This window comes from Hyperoodon ampullatus (genome assembly GCF_949752795.1).
Source record: "Hyperoodon ampullatus genome assembly, chromosome: 17".
Taxonomy (NCBI): domain Eukaryota; kingdom Metazoa; phylum Chordata; class Mammalia; order Artiodactyla; family Ziphiidae; genus Hyperoodon; species Hyperoodon ampullatus.
In genome coordinates, this window is record NC_136930.1 from 36,855,195 (window position 1) to 36,863,006 (window position 7,812).

At 35.2% G+C, this 7,812-nt stretch overlaps 1 pseudogene across 1 annotated transcript; it reads right to left on the bottom strand.

Annotated features, from left to right (window-relative positions):
* Positions 1-2,496: 2,496 nt before the first annotated feature.
* LOC307065503 (brain acid soluble protein 1-like) lies at positions 2,497-3,163 on the bottom strand (annotated as a pseudogene). The gene has a single exon. The product of its transcript is annotated as a brain acid soluble protein 1-like (transcript).
* Between the last annotated feature and the right edge of the window lie 4,649 nt (positions 3,164-7,812).

Genomic DNA, 7,812 nt, shown 5'->3' on the forward strand with positions numbered 1-7,812 from the left:
GGTGAAAGATCTTATAGTAGGTTAAAATAACTCATATACCAATGTCCTCTATGAGACACAATTTTTTTTTCAGTAATGATGTTTAGTTTGGATGTATCCATTTATGGTAACTTTCTCCATCCTTGTGGACTGGCGATAGGCATTTCCGAAAAAATGGCCCAGAATTAGGTGTGTAGCATGTGTCAGTAAAACGTAGAACAAGTAAATAATCCACATGGTAAACCAACTGAGTATCTTGGGTTGGGATCATTTGCTGACGCTATGTGCACTGAAAGAAGAGGAAGCAGAAAAGCTCATCGATAGAGTTCAGAGTTAGATCTCTCCAGATGACTGGTAAATATTCTGTCATTAAATGACAATTCAGAGAAATGTAGAATTACAATCAAGAGACCACATGGACGTGACTCCTAGCTTTGTTGCATACAAGCTGTGAGCTTGGGTAAGTTAATTAACCTGTGTGAAATCTACATTCTTCTTATACACTATGAAATAAAATCCTGCACATAAGGAACTTAAAACAGTGCCTGGTGTATAATAAGCCCTCTAAAAATGTAAGCTAAAAAAAGTTGTATTTTGCATTCAACTACCATTGTTTCTCTTAAATTGGGTTTTATATCATAATAAAAGCCAAAAATCCTTCTACCAAAGCCCTAGTTAAATCACTTGACTCCCACCTTGTTACCTCTTCATAAAAACCTCATTACCCTTCTGATATCATCACTTCTACTCTCACACTCATTTAACTCCAGCCATCCCAGCCTCCTAGCTGATATTGGAAGATGTTAGGTACAATTCTACCTCAGAGTGTTTCCATTTACAAATAGAAAATACCGTGTCTACAAATGCTCGTCTATAGATTTCTTCCTAGATTTCTTAACTCCTGTAGATCTTTGCTCAAACCTCAAGGTCTTCCCTGATCACCCTCATTTAAAGTTGCAACCATGCTTCCCAACATTTCATATCATCCTTCCCTGCTTTGTTTTTCTCTGAAATACTTATCATCATCTGATATACTATGCTTTGTTATTTATTTTTACTTTGACTGTCCCCCCAATAGCAATATAAGTTCTGTAAAGATAGGATTTTTTCTGTTTTTGAAAGTAAGGTAAGAAGAAAATAGTAAACATGAAACACAGAAAGTCAAAGAAGCAGTGCTTAGAATTAAGATACAAGACAAAAAAAAAGCACAAAACTTGAGAGGGTAGTAAATGGAGTTAAAGTATTTCAAGATCATTATAATGTCAAGAAAATGGATAAAAGAATCAGGCAATATTAGTTTTGGATAATTTAAAGATGCACCTTGTATTATTCAAGATAACCACTGAAAGAATAGTAATTGTATAGCTACCAAGCTGATGTTGATTGGGGGGAGGAGGGCAAAAATAAGATATTAAGAAAAATCTACCAAAAAAATAAGGCAAGAAAGAAGGAAAACAGCATAAAGAAGGTTAGGTTAATTGAAGATGAATATAAAATAGGAGATTTAAACCCAAAATATCAGTAATTATATGCTCCTATTAAAAGACAAAAGTGGTCATATTGAAATTGTAAAATTTACTATTTGCTGATTATAAATAATACATCTCAAAATAAGGAACAAAAAGTTGAAAATTAAAGGGTGGAGAAGATACAACTTACAATCTTTTTATTTTAATTGTTTATATTTATTACTGTTGCACCATTTACACAATTACATATAATTTCAATACATCCATTGTATATTTTTTCTGTTTTTAAAATTTTTTTCCATTTTCTAATGAGTGGTGTGCTGGAGTTGTGACACCGGATGGAAGAGAAAACTGGAACTGTGATGAATGCAGTTTTTTTTTCATTTCCACTGACCAGTAAACAGAGCTACAGGTGCACCCAACTATGGACATACATTAACTGGTCATGAGAAATCTAGGGAGGCTAAGTAGGATGAAAGAATGTTTGTTACTCCCAAAAAGACCTGGGGAGGAAGAATGGAGTATTGGCATCAAGATACATGTGAACAGGCTAAGCAGGCTGTCTGAAAGTTGGCATTCATCCACAACATTAAAAAAATTTCAAAATAAGAAAAGCTGTAAATGAAAAAGAAAACAGAAAATGCTGCCTTCATGAACATCTGATTGCCTCGGCACAGGCCCTGCGGGCAGAATCAAACGCATCACTCCCAACTCCCCTTGCAGAAGACAAGGTGTTCGGATCTTAGTGGCGGAGTGCATGTAACAGCAGTTCAGGTACAAAAGATGTACTGTACTTTCAGACATTGATCTTTAAAATCCAGGACTGATTGGTAGAGTTGACTGAAAATATATTAGGTATTTACCCACAAAAATACTATTTGGATTCTCCCAACACCCTCCCTCCCTTGATAGGACCACACACTTGTTCTTGGGCAATACATACCATTACTTCCAATTTGAAACAAGTTAGTATAGGAGAGAGACAGAGAGACAGAAAGACAGAGAAAGAGACAGAGAGACAGGTTGTTGTTAAGCGGTATTCTTCATTTCAGGTTTGATCAGAATTAGCTGCCAGGATCTCGGCAGGTTTGACCTCGTCTGTGGGGGCTGCAGGGGCTTGGCCTTGGGCATGGAACTGGGTGCTTCCGTAGCTGCCAGGTTCTCCATGGAGGATGGGGCAGCCTCAGTGTTGCCAGCTTTTGAGTATGAAGATGGGGCCCGGTCACTTTTTGTCTCCTGTGCGGCAAGAGCTGCATGAGCCTGAGGCTTTGTGGGTTCCTCTCCCTTCTTGCTCTTGTCATCCTTGGTGGGGGCCAAGGGCTCCGCAGCCTAGGTCTCTGAAGCTTTGGGGGCGTTGCCACCTGCAGCTGGCCGGAGGCAGCTGCCGGTTCCTGCTCAGCATCCTTTGGGGGCTCTGGCTTCCGCTCAGCTCCTTCCGTCTGCTCCGGCTCTGCCTTCAGAGTGTCTTCCTTGGCCGCCTCTTTGTCTTTCTCACCTTCCTTGTCTTCAGGCTTGTTGGCAGCATCCTAGGCAACCTTCTCCAGCTTCTCCTCCTTGTCTTCCTTCACCTCTGGGGTCTCTGCAGCACCCTGGGTCTCATTGTGCTTCGGGTTTTCTTCCTCTTCTGTCCCAGCACCTTTGGCCTTCTTGTCTTTGTCCTTAGCCCTCTCATCATGCACATTGTACCCCTTCTTCTTGCTCAACTTGCCTCCCATCTTGGAGTTCAGGTCTGGGTGCCTGTGCTGCCCTGGGACACTGGCGGAGGCTCTCTCCCTGGCTCTATGGTGGAGACTGGACCTAGGAGTGAGTTGGAGTGCTGCCGCAGCCGTGGTCACCACAGACACTACTGCCACCCACACTTGCAATCTTAATGATTGTTTAATACAAAAAAGCTAATTAAACTATACTAGTATCAAAATAGATAAAACACATAACTAGAGACAAAGAGGGAAACATAAGAAAGGGTCAACCATTTTAATCCTTTCTTAATTTGTGTTTACCTAATATCACAATCTCAAAATATAGAAATAAAATATAGAACTACAAGGAGAAATAGAAAAGCCAATAATCATAGTGGAAAACACAATCACAATTTTCTCAGTAAATGATAGAAGTAGAGGAAAGATCAGTAAACATTTGGAAGATCTGAACAGCATGATTAATAGACTTAAACTACTTAATAGACTTAAACTAATTGACTTGTAGAAAACAGTACCCCAAAACTGCAGAATACCCATTCTTTTCACACACACACTATGCATTGTTAAAAATTGACAATATGCTAAGTCATCAAGGAAACTCAACAAATTTCAAAGGATTTTAATGATCAAAATATGTTCTATAACTACAATTCTATTAAACTTAAAATCACTAACAAAAAAACCTAGAAAATCTCCATATATATATGAATTAATAAGTATACTTATTATTTGACTAATTTATGATAATCAAAATATTGTGGAATGCAGCTAGGCCCATTCTCAGAGGGAAATGCAGGGTATTCATTACAAAAGAAGAAAAGATGAAATCAAAAAGCTAAACATCTGTCTCATGAAGTTAGCAATAGAACAGTGAAATAAACCTAAATAAAATAAAAGAAACTGAAATATAAAAATAGGAACTGATATAACAGAAAACATACATAAAATAGACAGGATTGACAAGACCAAAAGTCGTTTCATTATAAGAAGCAATACATTTGAGAAACCTCTCCAAGGCACAGATCAAGAAAAAAAGAGAAAAGTCACAAATAATCAATTTAAGTTAGAAATGGAGAATGTCAGAAGATATTTTAAAAAATGACAGGACAATATTGTGAAAAAGATCTTAAGAAGATATTGTTGAAACTATAACAAAATGCTCACCAGTCCTTTTCAAAGTGGTACTGGCAATCGTTGTTAATGTAATAAGACAAGAAAATTAAATGAAAGGTACATAGTTTGGGAAGAAAGACATAAAACTGTCTTTGTTCACAAATGACATGATTGTCTATGTAGAAAATCTCAAAGAATCAAAAAAAATAATAAACTTCTGCAACTAATAAGCAATTACAGCAAGGTTGCAGGATACAACATTAATATACAAAAGTCAATTGCTTTCCTATAAACCAACAATGAACAAGTGGAATTTAAAATTAAAAACACAATATCCTTTACATCAACATCCCCAAAAATGAAATACTTAGGTATAAATCTAACAAAATATGTTCAAGATTTATACAAGGAAAACTACAAAACTCTAATGAACAAAATCAAAGAACCAAAGTAAATGGAGAGATATTTCATGTTCATTGATAGGAGAATTCAATGGTATCAAAACATCAGTTCCTCACAACTTAATCTACAGATTCAAGGCAATCTCATTCAAAATCCCAGCAAATTATTTTATGGTTATTGACAAACTGATTCTAAAGTTTATGGGAAGAGGCAAAATACCCAGAATAACCAACATGATATTGAAGACATTATAAAGCTACAGTAATGAAGACAGTGAGGTACTGACAAAAATAATTCACAAATAGATCAATGGAACAGAATAGAGAGTCCAGAAAGAGACCCCCGTAAATATAGTCAACTGATCTTTGATTAAGGAGAAAAGATAATATGATGGAGCAAAAATAATCTGCTTAAGAAATAAATAGTGCTGGAACAACGAGAGATTCACATGCAAAAATAAAAACAAAGAAAAAAAGAATCTAGACACAGACCTCTCTTTCCAAAACTTAACTCTAAATGTATCATAGGTCAAAATGTAAAATGCAAACTATGAAACTCCTAGAAAATAGCATAAGAGAAAACCTAGATGACCTTGACTATGGTGATGCCTTTTTTGATGTAACACCAAATGCATGATCCATGAAAGAAATAGTTGACATGCTGGGCTTTATTAAAATTAAAAACTTCTTCTCTGCAAAAGACAATTCAAAAGAATTGGAAGACAAGCCAAAGATTGGGAGAAAATATTTGCAAAAAATAGAACTGACAAAGGATGGTTGACCTAATATTTTGTTAATGAAAATATACAAAGAACTCTTAAAACTCAACAATAAGAAAACAACCAGATTAAAAAATGGGCCAAAGACCTTAACAAACACCTCACCAAAGATATGTAGATGGCAAATAAATATATGAAAAGATGTTCCATTTCATATGCCATCAGGGAAATGCAAATTAAGACAAAAATGAGATACTACTACAAATTTTTTGAAAGGCCCAAATCTGAAACACTGACAACACCAAATGCTGGCAAGGATTTGGAGCAAGAGGCACACACATTTTTTGCTTATAAGAACACAAAGTGGTACAGCCACTTTGGAAGACAGTTTAGCAGTTTCTTACAAAAGTAAACACACAATCTTACCACACAATCCAGCAGGCATGCTCCTTGGTATTTACCCAATGGAGTGGAAAACTTACGTCCTCACAAAAAAACCTACACATGGATGTTTATAGCAGCTTTATTCATGATTGTCAAAACTTGGAAGCAACCAAGATGTCCTTTGGTAGGTGAATGGATAAACTGTGGTGCATCCAGACAGTGGAATATTATTCAGTGCTGAAAAGAAATTAGCTGTTAAGCCATGAAAAGAAATGAGGAAAACTTAAATTCATATTACTAAATGAAAGAGGCAAATCTGAAAAGACTACATACCGTATGATTCCAACTATATGACATTCTGGAAAAGGTAAAACTATAGAGACTATAAAAAGATCAGTGGCTGCCAGGGGGTGAGGGTCAGGGGAGGAATGAATAGGAAGAGTACAGCATATTTTTAGGGCAGTGGAAATACTCTCTATGATACTGTAACAATGAATATATATCATTATACATTTGTCCAAACCCATACAAAGTATACAAAAAGTGAACCCTAAAGTAAACTATAGACTTGGATGATTACAACGTGTCAATGTAGGTTCATCCTTGGTAATAAATGTACCATTCTGATGAGTGATAATGGAAAAGACTATGCACGTGTGGAGGCAGGGGGTATATCAAAAATATCTATACCTTCCTCTACATTTTGTTATGAAACTAAAAATACTCTAAAAAATAAATTATTTAAATATATATAGTGAAATGCACAAATCCTAAAAAAAATTTGAAGAAGTAGGAAAGTAAGAATAGTCCTATAATTATTAAATTTATTAAATCAGTAAATAAAAATCTTTCTACCAAGAAAACTCCAGATCCAAGTTTTATTGGTGAAGAAATAACTACAAAGCTATACAAGCCCCTTAGAGAATATAAAAATAGTTCATTTTTATAAGACTAGCATGATCTTGATGCCAAAACCTGATAAAACCATTATAAGAAAGGAGAATTATGGACCAATCTCATTCATGAGCATAGGATTCCAGTAATACAAGACTCAGTATTACAAATATATTGGTTCTCCATTAGATTTTCTATAGAGTCAAAGAAATCATATTTAAAACCCCAACATTTTTTTCTGAGGAAACTGACAATCCATTTCTAAAATTATATGGAAATGCAAGTAGCTAAAAATATGCAAGCTCTCTTCAAGATAGACAAGATGAGAGAAGTTGCTCCACTAGATAGCAAGATTTATTATAAAGCTACTATAATTAAGAAATATGATATTGGTGACAGTTTGACAAATAGACCAATGGAATAAAAAAGAAAGTCCAGAAATAGATCCATAAATATACAGTCACTTGATTTATGACAACATAACAATGCAATCAGAGGTAAAAGGATAGCCTTTTAAGTAAATGGTGTTGAGTCAGTTGGATATCCTTGTGGGAAAAAGGAAACTTGACTCCTACCTCCTGCCAAACAAAATATCAATTCCCAGAAGATAAAGGCAAACAGTAACACTTTAGGATATAAGAGAATGTCTTCATTACATTGAACTAAGGAAATATGTTTTAAGCAACACACATGCCACAAAGAAAGAAAAATCACCATAAAGTCTTTGAATTGGACTACACTAAAACTAGGAACATTTTTCATCAAAAGATAACATTAAGAAAGTGAAAAGGCAAACCATAGATTGGAAGAAAATGTTTGTTTTATATCCATAAAACCAACAACAGGCAAGAATATATAAAATACTCTGAGAGCTCTTACTGTCCAAAAGAAAAATGGGTAAGAGACTATAACAGGCACTTCACAAAGAGAAAATCTATGTAAGGAAACATACTCAACTTCATTAGTAATCGAGAAAATATGAGTTAAAACCCCAGTGATATGCCACTATGCAATTATCAGAATGTTTAAAAGAAAGAATGATGTTATGGAGTGTTTGCAAGAATGTAGAGCAATGGGAATTCTTATACATGCTGTTATGAATATAAATTTGGAAAACAGTTTCTCACTATGTGCTAAAGTTGAACTTAAATAT